This window comes from Macaca nemestrina, chromosome 1, assembly GCF_043159975.1.
Source record: "Macaca nemestrina isolate mMacNem1 chromosome 1, mMacNem.hap1, whole genome shotgun sequence".
NCBI classification, from domain to species: domain Eukaryota; kingdom Metazoa; phylum Chordata; class Mammalia; order Primates; family Cercopithecidae; genus Macaca; species Macaca nemestrina.
In genome coordinates, this window is record NC_092125.1 from 35,761,950 (window position 1) to 35,781,491 (window position 19,542).

General features: G+C 42.4%; 1 protein-coding gene across 1 annotated transcript in view; it reads right to left on the reverse strand.

Annotated features, from left to right (window-relative positions):
• Window positions 1-3,211, reverse strand: part of LOC105484484 (SEC16 homolog B, endoplasmic reticulum export factor) — a 69,901-nt gene extending 66,690 nt beyond the window's left edge. Inside the window, exon 1 of the mRNA XM_071076098.1 lies at window positions 3,114-3,211. The gene's annotated coding sequence lies outside the window, so the exon portion shown is untranslated. The remainder of the gene's footprint in view (window positions 1-3,113) is intronic.
• Between the last annotated feature and the right edge of the window lie 16,331 nt (window positions 3,212-19,542).

Sequence of the window (19,542 nt, forward strand, 5' to 3'; positions counted from 1 at the left end):
TTTTATCATAGCAGTTATATGATAAAAGCCAGGGGGTTTGCACACAGTTATGATGAATACCTGCCATTTCTGCCAGCATCCTGTACTCTGGCTTCTGGTAATAAATTATCAATTTTACTTTTATGAACTTCCCTACCCCCTCTCAGTTTATCTGTCATGTGTGAGACTGACCCCATCTCTTGCTCTAAGAATGGGCACAAAATTTAGACCTGGACAGTAAGAGTCTTGCATCTCCCTGGCCATGGTGATTAACCCAGCAGTCAGCACATGTCCAGAGACATTCCAAAAAGCATGCACCCAGAACTTATGCATGAACTACTGTGAAAGAGCAATGTTTCTCACTGACTGGGTTGACTGACACAGAATGTCAACCTACTGCAGCAAGCAGCCATCTGTCCACCATTTATTCGTTCAATAATTAATGACTGAATAACTATTATGTGCCTCATGTTGTAGGCATTAGGAATACAAAAATAAAGACATAATTCTATTTCTCAAGTTTTCACCATTAACTGGAGAGACAAATAAAGTAAACTAATCACTTTAATAAAATGTGGTAAGTGTTAGGGTAGAAGTTACATACATTATTATACACAGAGGGAAAGGCAGCCAACTAAGAGAAAGCTACGTTCAGGATGGGCCATGCTGAGTTGAGGTGCCTGCAGGACAATGTACTGGAGGTGTCTTAGGCAGTAAATATGAGTCAAGAGCTCCCAAGAGAAATCTGCAGAGACACGCATCTGTGCTGGGCGGTGTTCATTTATTTATACTTTGCTTCTTTCCTGAAGATTTGTATGTGCTTTGATTTAGGCATTATCAGCATACAAACTGTAATTAAAATCTCAGATATGAATGAGATTGTCAAGGAAGAGCACATACTTCAAAATAAGAAAATAATACTTTAAGGTAAAAAGCAGAGGAAGAGAAGTCAATGAAGACTAAGAAGGCAAAGTCAGAACAGCATCAAAGGCAACCAAGGGAGGAGAGGCTGTCAAGAAAGGCATAAAGACCACAAACACAGTAAGACATCAAATTACATAAGAACTCGAAAGTGCCCACTGGAGGACGCCAGTGGGGTTGGTGAAAGGGTCAGAAAAGGGAGAGAACAGTAAGGAGGGATTGTGTTTGCTCATTGGCTGGTTTGGTGGGTAGTCAGTTGGTGTATTATAAAATGGGAGAGACTTAAAGATGTTTTTACTTGTGGTGGAAAGCCGGTAGAAAGCCAGTGGAAAGACTGAAGACACCGCCAGAATAAAGGAACTAAGTGATGAGTGTGGTGGTTCCAGAGGAGGCTTATGGGGATACGTAATCCAAGAGAAGGGATTTGTTCTGGGTCAGGAAGTACACCTCTGTCTTGGGGAAGGGAGGGAGGCAGCAAGGGTATGAATGCCCATGCAGATAATTTTGTGAGCTAGGCTAGCAGGGCTGATGGACAATAAGTCTACATAAAAATTGTGCTTTTAAAAAATGGATTTGATCCATCATTCTACTAACATGTTATGAATCTCCCACAACTTCCAAAGTCAAAAAGGACTGAACTGATGGTGAGGAGTTCTGGGAAGCTGAGGCTGCACTGCATGGCCGCCAATGGTGGGTATTTTCCGTTGTACTTGAAACCACAGCCTGGCTGATTTTTTTTTTTTTTTTTTTTTTTTTGACTCAGTTAAATTTATTTCAAACCTTAAGTCTATGGGTCACACTTATTTCAAGCAATTTCATTTTCTTAAGAGTCAGGCTGTTGTGTCTTTGCCTCTCAAAAGCCAGCAGCAGTTGAAAAGGTACTTGTTCCAATCAATAACCATTTAAAAACAGAAATAGATATTTAAGATGAGTCTGTGGAATTGCTCCCTTTAAGACATCTTTCTCAAAAGCAACCTTTCTACCTATCAACATTACACTGTAAATGGGCCCATCTAGGAGAATCCTTCAAGTTTCTGTTATAGAATATCTCAATCTGATGAGGCCTGGCTGGTGACATGTGAGATTCATTTTAGAAATAAAGCGCCTGTCCCTGAATTGGATGTGGAGCTAAGGTAATGCTGTGTGAGAAGCTGTTCAGCAAGGGGAAAATTCACATTAGGTGAGCAATCAGTTACTGAAGAGGTTATCCATCCCAATGCATTCATTTTATAGCACATAAACTGAAGCCCAGAGTGCCATATGGTTCACTGGGATCAGTGCCAGGATCCGAATCCAGGTCCCCCGACTCCCAGCCCAAAGTTCATTTCTCCTCTTATAATATCTGTTACTCCTGCTAGGCAGCAGACTCCTCAGGGGCAGTGACCCACCTCTTCCATCTTGTTCACCCCACATAGAGAGGTGACAATCAAAAATACCTGTTTATCAATAAGTTAACCACACTCAGGTTAAGCCGCTGTTGGTCACTTAGGTTTTATGCAGAGCCGAACATCAGAGTAAAAGGTCTCAACAGAAAGAAAAAAAAAATCACCAACCCATAAATACATGGTTTATGAACTCTGAAAATACTAGAAACTGTAAACATGACTTCCAGGGTGGAAGCCTTGGGAACAGCAGCCACAGAGCCACCTCTCGTAAAGAAATCCAAGCCAGAGTTTCATTGTCATGGGGTTGGCAGGCACCACACCCCTAGTCATCTATATAGCTTGAGAACAAAAGTTTCCACATTGCCTCTAAGTCAGTTTTAACCAACTTGAATCCTCCTTAAAATATTTAACAGGCTCTCTCCTTTCCCCAAACGCTGTAATTGCTAAGCTTCCTTTCATCTTCCCGTAATCAAACCTGCCTAAAGTTTTTTGGTAAGTTGAAATCACGTGTTCTTTTGCACATTAACAATCCATTCCAGCCCCCAGGGAACAGCCTTTGCCAGAGTATGAAGGAGCTCCAAGGAGTTAGGGTTGGAAACTGGCATTAGCCACAGCTGAAATTAGTTTTTTCAAACAGAACCCTGTGAAGTTCTTCATTTTGCTGAAAACCATGTGCTGGCTTAATGCCTTCTTATTCTGGTTGAGACCAAATGCTTCTCAAATGAGTCTGCTAGAAGGGGTCCCTAGTGAGAACTGTATCCCCTCTTAGCATTCTTCAGTTTGCATTTGGTTTGGGTTAATTTGTTAATGGTGAAAATAAGTACTTACATCGATTGCCCCTAAATCAGGAGTTGCTGCTGCTGCTTCTGCTATATCCCATCATGACAGCCTGCTGTTACTCACAGCTGGCAGATACTGTAAACTGTGTTGCCACGTCAGCTGCCCAGAACCTTTCTGCTTCAGCAGCAGTTTCCCATCGGAATGGCTTAATATGCAGCTCCTGAGGCTGGAAACATGATCTGACCACCATATTGAGAAGGTCCGAATAAAAGAGGCCACTCTCTGAAATTACAGAAAGAAACCACACACTCCCCTTTGTATTTCTGAATGAGAATTCCACAGAGAGCCTAACTATTACATTGAATTCCTAAACAATCAGGACAGCAGGTGAATAATTGGGAAAAAATTCCATCAGGATTGGACATTGAAAAAGTGAAAATTAGGGACTCAGCATTACAGATGTTAGTTCATTATAAAAGTGTTAGTTTGGAGTAGCAAAAAACTGAAAATGTGAATGCTCATGAATAAAGAAATAGTTGGATAAATTATGAGATATTTATGTTGTGAAGCATTAGGATATCTAATAACAAATAATAAAGCTATGCCAGTTGACTTGGAAGGGTGTCTATGACATATTATTGAGTGAAAAGGTATATTATCCCACATGCCGTTATATATGCATATACAGAATTATTTCAGATTATTTTTGAGTGTGTAGGTATCAAAGAAGACTATGTAATCAGAAGAAATAATAAAGCTGTCTTTATTATGTAAGAATCATCGACAAGTGGTAACTTGCCTGAACTCTTATGCTTCCAAGCCCTCTGCTGAATCTTAAATGGATCTGGGTTTTTCTTCTCTCTGTTCCAAACACACAAAAGAACCCTAAAGATGTCTCCTGCTTATTTGGAAAAGACAAGCCATGCAAAAGAGAAAATATAAAATCCTCTTCCAGCCCAGACCTCACACAGCCCTTCCCTCCTTTGAGATTGTTGTCAAAGGCAGGTCAACTTTTCACGTCCTTTCTACAGAGGGAGGGATCCCAGAGCATGTTGCTGACAGTGCTGTTCAATCCATACTGTCTCAGATAGTGCCCCCAGGGGTGACTCAGAGATTATTTTAAAAACTACCAATTGCAGAAAAGAGGAGACTTAGAATTGATCAACCAATCCCTGCATTTTAGCACCAGTCAAAAACTGGGAAATAAGCACTTATTGATCAATGACCAAATAACCAATGCATCTTACATGATTAGAACACAAGAGAGTTCACTATGTATTTCTCAGCCACTTTTTTGAATTAAAATGAAGTGAGCTGGGCAAGGTGGTTCATGCCTGTAATCCCAGCACTTTGGGAGGCCGAGCCGTGCAGATCAGTTGAGCCCAGGAGTTTGAGATCACCCTGGGCAATATGGCGAAACTCCATCTATACTAAAATTATAAAAATTAGCCCTGTGTGATGGTGTGCTCCTGTGCTCCCAGCTACCTGGGGGGCTGAGGTTGAGAGGTATGAGGTCAAGAATTCAGTGAGCCAAGATCACACCACTACACTCCAGCCTGGGTGACAGAGTGAGACCTTGTCTCAAAAAAAAAAAAAAAAATTATGTGAGGCATATGAATGTACTTGGATGTTAAATTATCTTAATTATATAGACAACATAAGCTTTTTTTTAACGGGGAAAATTATAGAAAATTCAAGTTTTCAGTCACCTTAATGGCTGTGTATGAAGTACATACAAGTATGAAGCAGAAGGCACATATGTATTAGGTATTTATTACCCTGGAATGGAGGAAGTTCTCAATGTTAAATAGGGAAAAGGCCTGATTTTTGATAAAATTTCAGAATTGTAGAACTGTTTCAAAAATAGCTTTTTAGGAACCATTCCAAGATGGCCAAATAGGAACAGCTCCGGTCTGCAGCTCCCAGCATGATCAATGCAGAAGACGGGTGATTTCTGCATTTCCAACTGAGGTACCTGGTTCATCTCACTGGGACTGGTTGGACAGTGGGTGCCGCCCACAGAGGGTGAGCCAAAGCAAGGGGGGCATCACCTCACCTGGGAAGCACAAAGGGTCAGAGGATTTCCTTTTCCTAACCAAGGGAAGCCGTAAGAGACTATACCTGGAAAAACGGGACACTATTGCCCCAATATTGCACTTTTCCCAAGGTCTCAGCAACTGGCAGGCAAGGATATTCTCTCCTGTGCCTGACCCGGTGGATCCCACACCCACAGAGACTTGCTCACTGCTAGCACAGCAGTCTGAGATCAAACTGTGAGGTGGCGGCCTGGCTGCGGGAGGGGTGTCTGCCATTTCTGAGGCTTGAGTAGGTAAATAAAGCAGCCAGGAAGCTCGAACTGGGCAAAGCCTACCACAGCTCAGCAAGGCTTCTGCCTCTATAGACTCCACCTTTGTGGGCATAGCTGAACAAAAGGCAGCAGACAGCTTCTGCAGACATAAATGTCCCTGTCTGACAGCTCTGAAGAGAGCAGCAGTTCTCCCAGCATGGCATTTGAGCTCTGAGAATGGACAGACTGCCTCCTCAACTGGGTCCCTGACCCCCGTGTAGCCTAACTGGGAGACAGCTCCCAGTAGGGGCCAACAGACACCTCATATATGCAGGTGCCCTTCTGAGACAAAGCTTCCAGAGGAAGGATCAGGCAGCAATATTTGCTGTTCTGCAGCCTCCACTGGCAGGCAAACACGGTCTGGAGTGGACCTCCAGCAAACTCCAACAGACCTGCAGTTGAGGGACCTAACTGTTAGAAGGAAAACTAACAAACAGAAAGGAATAGCATCAACATCAACATCAACAAAAAGGACATCCACAGCAAAACCCCATCTGGAGGTCACCAACATCAAAGACCAAAGGTAGATAAAACCACAAAGATGGGGAGAAACCAGAACAGAAATTCAGGAAATTCTAAAAACCAGAGCGCCTCTTCTCCTCCAAAGGATCGCAGATCTTTGCCAGCGATGGAACAAAGCTGAACGGAGAATGACTTTGACGAGTTGACAGAAGTAAGCTTCAGAAGGTCAGTAATAACAAACTTTTCTGAGCTAAAGGAGCATGTTCAGACCCATCATAAGGAAGCTAAAAACCTTGAAAAAAGGCTAGACGAATGGCCAACTAGAATAAACAGTGTAGAGAAGATCTTAAATGACCTGATGGAGCTGAAAACTATGGCACGAGAACTACGTGACATATGCACAAGCTTCAACAGCCGATTCGATCAAGTAGAAGAAAGGGTATCAATGATTGAAGATCAAATGAATGAAAAAAAGCGAGAAGACGAGGTTAGAGAAAAAACAATAAAAAGAAATGAACAAAGCCTCCAAGAAATAGGAGACTATGTTAATGTGAAGAAATATGAGACTAAATACATATGCACCCAATACGGGAGCACCCACACTCATAAAGCAAGTCCTGAGAGACCTACAAAGAGACTTAGACTCCCACACAATAATAATGGGAGACTTTAACACCCCACTGTCAATATTAGACAGATGAACGAGACAGAAGGTTAAAAAGGATACCCAGGACTTTAATTCAGCTCTGCACCAAGCAGACCTAATAGACATCTACAGAACTCTCCATCCCAAGTCAACAGAATATATATTCTTCTCAGCACCACATTGCACTTATTCCAAAATTGACCACATAGTTGCAAGTAAAGCACTCCTCAGCAAATGTAAAAGAACAGAAATCACAACAAACTGCCTCGCAGACCACAGTGCAATCAAATTAAAACTCAGGATTAAGAAACTCACTCAAAACCACAATACTACATGGAAACTGAGCAACCTGCTCCTGAATGACTACTGGGTAAATAATGAAAAGAAGGCAGAAATAAAGATGTTCTTTGAAACCAGTGAGAACAAAGACACAATGTACCAGAATCTCTGGGACACATTTAAAGCAGTGTGTAGAGGGAAATTTATAGCACTAAATGACCACAAGAGAAAGCAGGAAAGATCTAAAATCAGCACCCTAACATCACAATTGAAAGAACTAGAGAAGCAAGAGCAAACAAATTCAAAAGCTAGCAGAAAGAAGAAATAACTAAGATAAGAGCAGAACTGAAGGAGATAGAGACACAAAAAACCCTTCAAAAAATTAATGATTCCAGGAACTGGTTTTTTGAAAAGATCAACAAAATTGATAGAATGCTAGCAAGACTAATAGAGAAGAAAAGAGAGAAGAATCAAATCGATGCAATAAAAAATGATACAGGGGATATCACCACTGATGCCACAGAAATACAAACTACCATCAGAGAATACTATAAAAACCTCTACACAAATAACCTAGAAAATCTAGAAGAAATGGATAAATTCCTGGACACATATACCCTCCCAAGACTAAACCAGGAAGAAGTTGAATCGCTGAATAGACCAGTAACAGGCTCTAGAATTGAGGCACTAATTAATAACCAAAAAAAGTCCAGGACCAGACAGATTCACAGCTGAATTCTACCAGAGGTACAAAGAGGAGCTGGTACCATTCCTTCTGAAACTATTCCAATCAATAGAAAAAGAGGGAATCCTACCTCATTTTATGAGACCAACATCATCCTGATACCAAAGCCAGAGACCACAACCAAAAAAAAAAGAGAATTTTAGACCAATATCCCTCATGCAAAAATCCTCAATAAAATACTGGCAAACTGAATCCAGCAGCACATCAAAAAGCTTATCCACCATGATCAAGTGGGCTTCATCCCTGGGATGCAAGGCTGGTTCAACATACGCAAATCAAAAAATGTAATCCATCACATAAACAGAAACAACAACAAAAAACACATGATTATCTCAATGGATGCAGAAAAGACCTTTGACAAAATTCAACAGCACTTCATGCTAAAAACTCTCAATAAACTAGGTATTGATGGAACATATCTCAAAATAATAAGAGCTATTTATGACAAACCCACAGCCAATATCATACTGAATGGGCAAAAACTGGAAGCATTCCTTTTGAAAACTGGCACAAGACAAGGATGCCCTCTCTTACCACTCCTATTCAACATAGTGTTGAATAGTTTGGTCTGGCTGGGGCATTCAAGCAAGAGAAAGAAATAAAGCAAATTCAATTAGGAAAAGAGGAAGACAAATTGTCCCTGTTTGCAGATGACATGATTGTATTTAGAAAACTCCATCGTCTCAGCCCAAACTCTCCTTAAGTTGATAAACAACTTCAGCAAAGTCTGAGGATACAAAATCAATGTGCAAAAATCATAAGCATTCCTATACACCAATAATAGACAGACAGAGAGTCAAATCATGAATGAACTCCCATTCACAATTGCTACAAAGAGAATAAAATACCTAGGAATCCAACTTACAAAGGATGTGAAGGATCTCTTCAAGGAGAACTACAAACCACTGCTCAGCAAAATAAAAGAGGACACAAACAAATGGAAGAACATTCCATGCTCATGGACAGGAAGAGTTAATATCGTGAAAATGGCCATACTGTCCAAGGTAATTTATAGATTCAATGCCATCCCCATCGAGCTACCAATGACTTTCTTCACAGAATTGAAAAAAAACTACTTTAAAGTTCGTTTGGAACCAAAAAAGAGCCCACATTGCCAAGACAATCCTAAGCAAAAAGAACAAAGCTAGAGGCATCATGCTACCTGACTTCAGACTATACTACAAGGCTACAATAACCAAAACAGCATGGTACTGGTACCAAAATAGATACATAGACCAATGGAACATAACAGAGTCCTCAGAAATAACACCACGCATCTACAACCATCTGATCTTTGACAAACCTGACAAAAACAAGAAATGGGGAAAGGATTCCCTGTTTAATAAACGGTACTGGGAAAACTGGCTAGCCATGTGTAGCAAGCTGAAACTGGATCCCTTCTTTACACCTTATACAAAAATTAATTCAAGATGGATTAAAGACTTAAATGTTAGACCTAAAACCATAAAAACCCTAAAAGAAAACTTAGGCAATACCTTTCAGGAGATAGGCATGGGCAAGGACTTCATGACTAAAACCCCAAAAGTAATGGCAACATAAGCCAAAATAGACAAATGGGATCTAATTAAACCAAAGAGTTTCTGCATAGCAAAAGAAACTACCATCAGAGTGAACAGGCAACCTACAGAATGGGAGAAAATTTTTGCAATCTACCCTTCTGACAAAAGTCTAATAACCAGAATCTACAAAGAACTCAAACAAATTAACAAGAAAAAAACAACCAATACCATCAAAAAGTGGGCAAAGGATATGAACAGACACTTCTCAAAAGAAGACATTTATGCAGCCAACAGACACATGAAAAAATGTTCATCATCACTGGTCATCGGAGAAATGCATATCAAAACCACAATGAGATACTATCTCACGCCCATTAGATTGGCAATCATTAAAAAGTCAGGAAACAACAGATGCTGAAGAGGATGTGGAGAAATAGGAATGGTTTTACACTGTTTGTGGGAGTCTAAACTAGTTCAACCATTATGGAAGACAGTGTGGTAATTCCTCAAGGATCTAGAATTAGAAATACTATTTGACCCAGTAATCCCATTACTGGGTATATATCCAAAGGATTATAAATCATGCTGCTATAAAGATACATGCACACCTATGTTTATTGTGGCACTACTCACAACAGCAAAGACTTGGAACCAACCCAAATTTCCATCAAGGATAGACTGGATTAAGAAAATGTGGCACATATACACCATGGAATACTATGCAGCCATAAAAAAGGATGAGTTCATGCCCTTTGTAGGGACATGGATGAAGCTGGAAACCATCATTCTCAGCAAACTATCACAAAGACAGAAAACCAAACACCGCACGTTCTCGCTCACAGGTGAGAATTGAACAATGAGATCACTCGGACACAGGGTGGGAAACATCACACACCAGGGCCTATCAGGGGTTGGGGGTCTGGGGGAGGGACAGCATTAGGAGAAATACCTAATGTAAATGATGAGTTGATGGGTGCAGCAAACCAACATGACACATGTATACCGATGTATCAAACCTGAACGTTGTGCACGTGTATGCTAGAACTTAAAGTATAATAACAAAAAAAAAAGAAAAAGAAATAACTTTTTAAAAAGAAATGTTCTTTTACTTCCACTATAAAAATAATTCAAAGTAGAGTCCTAAAAATTTTTTATAATCCTAAAGGATCTTGTCTCAGTTTGTATGGGCTGCTATAACAAAATATCATAGGTTGTGTGGCTTACAAACAGCTGGTTAGTCCTCACAGTTCTGGAGTCTCAAAAGACCAAGCTCAAGAGGATGGCAAATTGAGTCTTTCATGAAGACCTGTTCCTCATATGCAGACATCTCACTGTAACCTCACATGGTGGAAAGGATGACTGAGATCCCTCAGGCCTCTTTTGTAAGGGTATTAATCCCATTCAAAAGGGTTCCACCCAGATAACTTAATCACATCCCAAAGTCGCCACCTCCTAATACCATCACCTTGGGGGTTAGGATTTCAACATATTAAATGTGGGGGAAACAAACAATCAAACCATAGCATTTATCTCTAATTCAACCCATAATTTTAGATAGAAATAATTAGAGATTCAGGCCAGGCACGGTGGCTTTTACCTGTAATCCTAGCACTTTGGGAGGCTGAGGCAGGCGGATCACTTGAGCTCAGGAGTTCAGCCTGGGCAACATGGCGAAACCCTCTCTCTATAAAAAATACAAAAATTAACCGGACATGGTGGTGTGCCTATTGTCCCAGCTACTTGGGAGGATGAGGTGGGAGGATCACTTGGACCCAAGAGGTTGAGGCTACAGTGAGCTGTGATCACACCAGTGCACTCCATTCTGGGCAACAAAATGAAACCCTGTCTCAAAAAATTAAATAAATTACAGATTCAGAAAGGTTAAATAACTTACCAAGGTCGCACAGTAGAACTCAGGACTTTTGGCTCTCAAAGATCCCAAAACATCGTGCTGCAAATATTAAAAACAGATCTTGTGGAAAGTGGCTTGTTATAATTAGAAAAGACACTCATAATTACCATATTCTTGCTTTGTATGCAAAGAGCACTTCCTGAGATTTATGCAAAGAATAATTAAATATGGCCTGCATTTGCCATCTTGTCTTGCAATTAGTTTATTCTCCTTTAGGTTGTTAATAATTACTCAACTAGATGAAATTAAGGATGCAAGTAGATCTCCATAAAGAGCACAATGTAAACAAATGCCAAGTGTGTGATATCAACATTAAGTGCTACGAGAGGTCAGCAGTGGGAGATGAATTCAAATTAACTTGGCGTGGTGGAGAAAAAAAGGTTAGTGAAAAAAGAAATAAGAAGGAATATTAAAAGATTTGTTATCTGTGAATGCTGCACATATTTAAGAACATGTGTACTACACAGGCTCTTATTGATAATATTGAGCTTTAGTTTACATGGAACTTGTGACCACCAATCTTGAGAGAATATTGCAGTCTCATTTCCCAAATATTTCCCCTACTTAAAAAGAGATACATTTGGAATATGTGCAAAAAGCGTACATGCACATACTCATAAACCTGCATTTTCTTTGGTTCAGACAGCTTGGATAAATTAGGGAGGTTACTAGACTTGTCTGCATGTAACTAAACAAAAGAATAAAAATGAAAGCAGGAGGCTGAGGCAGGAGAATCACTTGAACCTGGGAGGCAGAGGTTGCAGTGAGTCAAGATCGTGCCATTGCACTCCAGCCTGGGCAACAGAACGAGACTTCATCTCAAAAAACAAAAAGAAAAATAAAGGCCAGGCACAGTGACTCGCACCTGTAACCCCAACACTTTGGGAGGCCAAAGCAGGAGGATTGCTTGAGGCCAGAAGTTTGAGACCAGCCTGAGGAATATAACAAGACCCCCATTTCTAAAACAAAAACAAACCAAAATCAAAGTGAAAAATGCAATAACTGGACCAGACGCGGTGGCTCACGCCTGTAATCCCAGCACTTTGGGAGGCAGAGGCGGGCTGTCAAGAGATCGAGACCATCCTGGCCAGCATGGTGAAACCCTGTCTGTACTAAAAATACAAAAATTAGCTGGGCGTGGTGACGCAGGCCTGTAGTCCCAGCTACTCGGGAGGCTGAGGCAGGAGAATTGCTCGAACCCAGGTGGCGGAGGTTGCAGTGAGCCAAGATTGTACCACTGCACTGAAGCCTAGTGACAGAGCAGACTCCATCTCAAAAACAGACAAAAAACAATGCAATAACTGATGTACTCCTAAATACATACCTTTTGGGTCTCATAGGCACATCCTTTCCCATATCACCAGCAGATTGGAAGTATTAGCTCAGACTTCACTAAACCAAAACCCTTGGCAGAAAATAATAAGTGTAATTGTTTCTTCTTGAAAGAACGGTAAGCTCCACTACTTAAGCTAAATTACTTATTTACAATAGATGAGAAATCTCAGGTTTACCCATCACAAGACTGAGTCAAGTATTGGGAAAACATCTTGAACTCCCCAGGAGTGACTATGTAAAATGTGAAAAACTCCTTTTTAGAGCGAAGGCAGTATATCACAATGGTTATGTGTGCGGGCTCTGAAGCCACACTGCCAGGCTGGGTCCTGGTTCTGCCACTCTCTAGTTCCATGTTATCAGGTAAATCATTGAAAATCTCTGGGCCTCAGCTTCCTTATCTGTGAAATGAGGTTAGTAGTAACTACCTCAAAGGTTGTTGTGAAGAGTGATTGAATCATTACCAGTAAAGCATTTAGACAATTGCTGCAGCCTATGGCCTATAGCTCTAACCTAATAGTAATTAGTAAATTGTTATGCCATTATTTAACAATTGTTGAGTGTTTACACTTTGTCAGCTTTGTGCTGTTTTTTATATGTATATAACTTTATGCAATACACACAGTAGCCTTTTGATGTAGCTATTGTCATCCAGCCCCTTCTATTACAGGTGAGAAAACTGAAGCTCAGAGAAGGTGGGTAATTTGCTCAATGGCCCACAGCTAGCAAGGATAGAACCAGACTTTGAGTCGACCAGGCGCAGTGGCTCATGCCTGTAATCCCAGCACTTTGGGAGGCTGAGGCGGGCAGATCACGAGGTCAGGAGATCGAGACCATCCTGGCTAACACGGTGAAACCCTGTCTCTACTAAAAATACAAAAAATTAGCTGGGCAAGGTGGCAGGTACCAGTAGTCCTAGCTTCTCAGGAGGCTGAGGCAGGAGAATGGGTAACCCGGGAGGCGGAGCTTGCAGTGAGCTGAGATTGCGCCACTGCACTCCAGCCTGGGTGACAGAGCAAGACTCCGTCTCAAAAAAAAAAAAAAAAAAGAACCAGACTTTGAGTCCAGGTCTAGTATGGATCAAGAGCCTGAACTTTTAATCCCTGTTGATACTTCCCACCAAGTCAGAAGTTCAAAAATATACAACATAGACCCTTTCCTGTGCTGATCCATTCACTGGTTCATTCGCTGAGAGCTGGCAGTGTGCCAGACACTGTCCCTGGCGTAGAGGTGAAACAGACCAGAAGGGCACTGCCTGCATGGAGCCTAGGCGCCAGGGAAGGAGGGAGACAAGTGAACAAAAATAAACCCATCATGTAATGCCAGCGAGGGTAAGTGCATAAGGAAGGGTCAGAGGATAGAGAGCATTAGGGCCCGGATGGGAGGCTATTTTAGGCAGAGGAGTCAGGGAATACTTCTTTGAGAAGTGGAAATGAATCCAGTGAGGGGTTTTTCATGGCAAGAATGGCAGGGGGAAATGTGGAAGACAGAGTGACTGTAAGTGCAAACGTCTGGAGGCAGAAATGAGCTGGGCCTTTTGGAAGAGTGAGGAGGCAGAGATACTAGAGGGAGTTGGTTTGGAGAGAGAAGGTGTAAAATAGCCTCTCAAAGAATAGGAAAGTGAATTAACTAGGGAAATGAGGCAGCACTGCCAGGCACCACTGAGAATCCACTTGCACTCTGTGCATAAAATTAAGACCAGTAAGCCAGCTATGTATTTTTATCCAGCCACACTCTGAGATTTGGTGCCTGGATGCAGACCTGAATTGGTGAGTAGATTTTTATCAGGTCTGAGGTTTGCCAGGGGAAAGCATCAGAGAAACATGAGAGCCAGGGAGTTGAACAGGGACCACAGACTCAGGCTGGGAAAGGAAGGAAAAAAGGGGAGCCTGAGGGTCATGATGGACAATGAAAAAGTATATGGATTAGGGAACCTGGGGATGCCAGACGATGGGCAGAGTTGGGGTTCTAGAGTGGGGGAACTGGAAGTGAGGAGGTGGTGGTCAGACTGGGATGCCAGAAATCAACATTTTTGAGGTTGGAGCAAGTACTAGGAAAGCCAGTCACCACAGCATGACTGAGAGTGGGTAGCTGAGGCAGGAGGAAGGGCTGCTGGCACTAAGGAGGGTAAGAAATCAAGAGGCCAGAATACTACTTGCATCACCAGCTTCTCAAACCTGGCCACATTCTAGAATGACCTGGGAACTCTTAAAAAATACATGTGCCATCTGGGCATGGGGTCTCACACCTGTAATCCCAGCACTTTGGGCAGCTGAGGCAGGTGGATCACTTGAGGTCAGGAGTTTGAGACCAGCCTGGCCAACAGTGAAATCCCGTTTCTACCAAAAAATACAAAAATTAGCCGGGCATGGTGGTGTGCTCCTATAGTCCCAGCTACTCGGGAGGCTGAGGTGGTGAATTGCTTGAACCCAGGAGGCAGAGGTTGCAGTAAGCCAAGATGGTGCCACTGCACTCCAGCCTAGGTGACAGAGTGAGACCCTGTCTCAAAAAATAAAATGAAATAAAAATACACATGCCTCCAACTCCCCAAAGATTCGGGCTTAATTGGGTAGAAACAGGGAAAGAGGAGGAGAGAAGTTTAATGGTGGGCATTTTTAACCCAGATAATTCCAGATAATTGTAAAGTGCAGCTAGGGATGGGACTGACTGACTTGTGGACAATGCAATCACCAAGAGAAGAGGTGAAAAGAGCAAAGGAGAGCCGGCAGGGGCTCAAAGCTTCACTCAGTGGGAAGAGTGACAGCAGGCTGGTGGGAGGCCACAGCACAAGAGGCTTACACAGATTCCCATGGCCTGTGCTTCCAAGCTTGGGGGAGGGTTAGGGAGGAGCAATAGCCTGGGAGTGGCCACGAGGAGCAATGTGGATACCTACCCCACCATCGGGCCCCGGTACATTTAAGGGGTATCCCCCTGTCTCCAGGAGCTAGTCAGGCATCATTTAGAGCATAACAGTGAGGTTGAGGATATAGAGGAAGGGGCGGGGGCTCAGGCACCTGGGAGATGAAGTCAAATAAGGAACCATACAGAGCTGTGTAGGGGAAAGGCCCGGGAACCTTATACTCAGGTAATCACCAGGTAGGGCACAAAGGGACTAGGATCAAGGCCTTTCAGGGGAAGGTAGGTAACCTATTCTAATTAGAGCCTCTCTTTTGTATTTTATTTAGACTCTTGGGCAGCGTATTAGTTTTCTGTGGTTGCCATAACAAATTACCACAAACTTTGTGGCTTAAAACAACAGAAATATATTCTCCCACGGTTCTGAAGCCTGGAAGTCTGGAATTGAGGTGTGGGCAGGGTCACGCTCCCTCTGCAGCCTCTAGAGGAGAACCCTTCGCTGCCTCTTCTGGCTTCGGGTGGCTCCCAGCCAGCCTTGACATTCCCTGGCTTGTAGCTGCATCAGCCCACTTTCTGCCTCCATCTTCACACGGCCATCTTCCCTCTGTGCAGCCACATCCCTCTCTCTCCTCACGAAGACGGCAGACACTGGATTTAGGCCTCGCCCCAATCCAGTATGGCCTCATCTTAACTTGATTACATTTGCAAATACTCTATTTCCAAATAAGGTCACATTCACATATGCCACAGGCTAGGACTTCAGCATATCTTTTGCGGGACACAATTCAACCCACAGCAGGCAGTTGGTGAAAGCAATGTGACATCCGGGAATGGGGTTCCCACCTGAATGACACCGGCTCTTTGGGCCACTGTGAATTCCACTGAGAACGTGTCACAACCAGAAGAGGGTCAGCCATAGGCCTCCTTTCTGGCCCTGTGTGTCAGGGCAGGGGAAAGACAGTCTCAGCAGGCACACACACAGCTCCATGGGCCTCCTCAAACCCGCTTGAGAGAGAAAACAAAGCTCCACCAGGAAAATGCATCCCCACAGTGGGTAAACAAGTCAACTCTCTGTTCATAGCAGGTCAGCAGTGTCTTTGAATACACGTATTGCATATATTTGATGAGAAACCACAATTTGACAAGAGAATGAAAGCCTAAAAAATGTCCTGCTAGCTCATCATTAGCAACAATCAGTGAAATTGAATCCATCAAGACAACAAAAATAACGTGTGTTGTATGGCAGAACCCAAATTTCGTTAAATGGGTAATGTACTCCATCCATCAGTTATCAAGAATTAAGTGCCTAATATTGCAATGTTAGCACAAGAAAAATAAAATGCACAGCGCCCTCCTGTGCTTAGCCACTAGTTGGGGATGTGAAGAAACTAGAGCCACATGTTAAAGACACGGTATAGTTAATTGTTAAATTGCATGATGTAGATAGACTCAACAACACAGAAATACAAAAATAGGAGAGATCAAAGATTGAGGATTACTCAAATTGGGCTTTCTGGAGTTTGGTAAGTATTTCCATTCTGTATATTCCAGTCACCAGGCTGGCTGGACCCTAAACCCTCTACATTCACCCTGTGAGAGTCTCAGCATTCCTGTTTTACAGGTGAAGAAACCAAGAATCACGGACATGAAGTGACTTGCCCAAGGTCAGATAGCAAAAATTTCCAAGTCGAGAATTGAGCACAAGTCTTTATCCCCAACTCCAAGGCTTTTTCTACAATGCCCTGAAGGATGAGTAGGGTCTGGATAGGTAAGGGAAAACAAGAAGAGTAGTTCATGTATGGGAAATAGGATTAATATTTTATTATTACATTTAGCTCATCAGCTCCTGAGAGCTGGCCTGAATCCCCAGATGAGAAGCGGCTGTCAGTCTCTTAAAATAACTGCTCTTAAAATATCTGGGTCAGTGAGAAGAGGATCACAAGGTCTCCTTGTGGTTATTTTTAACTTAAAAAAGATAACCTTTGAAGCAAAAGAGAGGATAAAAATGAAATTAATAAATACATCAGAATTTTTACAAGCTGAAGTCAAAAGAGAACTGTTCTATAGGAAGAGCAGGTTATTGACCCTGACTTGGAAGCTGTAGGGAGGTATCCCTGGTGGATCACAGTGGTTCCTGGCTCCATCAGATCTGTAAAGGGTGGACTGGAATCAGAAAATGGACCTGAGACATGAGCAGAAATGCAAAGCAGGAGATGTGCAAGGGCTAGTGCCACTTCCTCACACTGCCTCCAGAAAGGCACTGCCCTTCACCCTTTCTTGAGAGAAGAAAGGGGCGAAGAAATTCAGCAAACCTGCACCTTCTACCACTAGCTCTCGCAATTTTCAGAACAAAAGGAAAGGAAGGGGAATCTTTTAAGCAAGCGTGGTATGTTACGTGAAAGTGGCACTAATTGACATGTAAATGCTGTTTAATATTGAGAAAAATATTCTGACATGTAAATGCTGTGTTAATATTGAGAAAAATATTCTGAGCACTGTTTTATGTTTATTGTGACAAATTAGCAATAACATGAACGCCCTGCACAGCTTTTCCATCAAGTCAAAGGTTCTAGGAATGAGGAAGGAACTCTAGTTGTAAGCGCCAGAAAATATGTTTCCATCAAAGGGAGAGGTTCCTGCAAAGCACCCCACTGTGTCACATGTCAAAGGCAGCACATGAAAACAGTAGGTTTCCCTCAGGTCTGAGGTAAGACAGGCACTTTCCTGCACTGAATCCCACGCCGGGGAAAAAGTATCGGATATAATAGAAGTCCAGCATCTAAGGAATTGACTCCTTGGTCACATCTCTAATCCAAGACCTGGATTATAGCAAGTTTCACCGTTTGCTGAGCATCATTGAAGGAAAGGACTAACACATACAATGCAGCAAGTCAAATATGCGAATCTATGGTGATCTGAGGACTGAATTGCTATGGGAGTTCTGAGGAAAGAAAGATCAATATAGGCTGGTTTCACTGAGGAAATGAGCCTTCAAATGGGCCCTGAATGGATACAACTTGCACAGAAAGGGAATGACAGAATCTTGGTACAGGGAAACTTGTTCCTCCAGGCTCTGGCATGCACCACAGACACCATGGTGGACAAGATGCATCCCAATCCCCACTTTCATAGAATTCATAGTCTAGCAGTCTCCTTAGAGAAGAGGGTACTGGTGGGTCATGACAAAAGCTGGCACTTATCTAGGGTCTATGATGTGCCAGGCATTATGCTAAGTGCTTCACAAATATAATCTTATTTGATCCTCATAGCAACCCAATGATAAGGCCATTACTATTATCATCACTTTATGCATGGGAAACTGAGCTCACAGACCTAATTAGTGGTGAAGCGAAAATTCAAATCCAAGGTTTCCTAGCTCATGAGCCATTCTCTTTCCACTACACCACATGGGAAATAAGATCAGATGAGATTGTATGAAGTAGTGCTTGAAAGTCAGGTGAAGTAATTCGTATCTGCTATGGAAGAGATAGGAAGTTATCTGTTATCAGTTCTCTCTTCCTGCGACTGTGTACCCCCTCTGTCAAAGTCATATTCCCAAGAGATACACATGGAGCTTAAAGGATCCTCCTGGTAAGACATGCTTCCCCTGCTCCCAGATCTCCATCAGCTTTCCCACCTTAGTGAACTACAATATTTTTCTCTCTCCCTTAAATCCTAAACCAATGATAGCCATAGGAAACAAGTACCCATGGTTTTTCTCATCCAGCTCCTGTACTGGCCTTTTTCAGGGTTCCTAAGCTCCTGGAAGTTACCCAAGATCAAACACTCCCCATCTTTTAAGTGGCATCTTATCACCCAAAACATCTAAAGGACAAGAAAGATGTTTGCAAAGTTCTCCCTACCTTTAGTTCTTTAGTTTACCCACCAGATCTTCCCAGAAAGGGAAAGGGGTATCAGAAAAGGGGTGTCTGTACTTTCTCCACCTCCCTAGAGGACCAGGGATTCTTCCCTGCCCTCCATCCTCTCTATTTCTGAGTTGTGAGTACTGCTCCCTCACTAGGCTACAGTCAGGAAGGGCACAGTAAAGCTCATCCTACCTGAAGGGCATAGAACTGGAAATGTTACAATAAAAGAGGAAATTCTTAAATTTAAAGGATAAACCTATTTATCAATGACAAAACACTTTCAGAAACATCACTTCATTTGAATCTCTCATAATAGTTAGTTGATACTACCTTCCCTCCTCCTTTTGTTAATAGATGAGTAAACTGAGGTACATAGAAGAGAAATGATTCTCTAAGGTCACAGAGGTAATACTTGCAGCCAGGCCCCTGAGCCCAAATTCTGTGCTCTCTGCTCTCCAGCAAGTACACTCAGGAATCTTGATTTAGATAAGGATGCCAGACAGAGGCAGGAA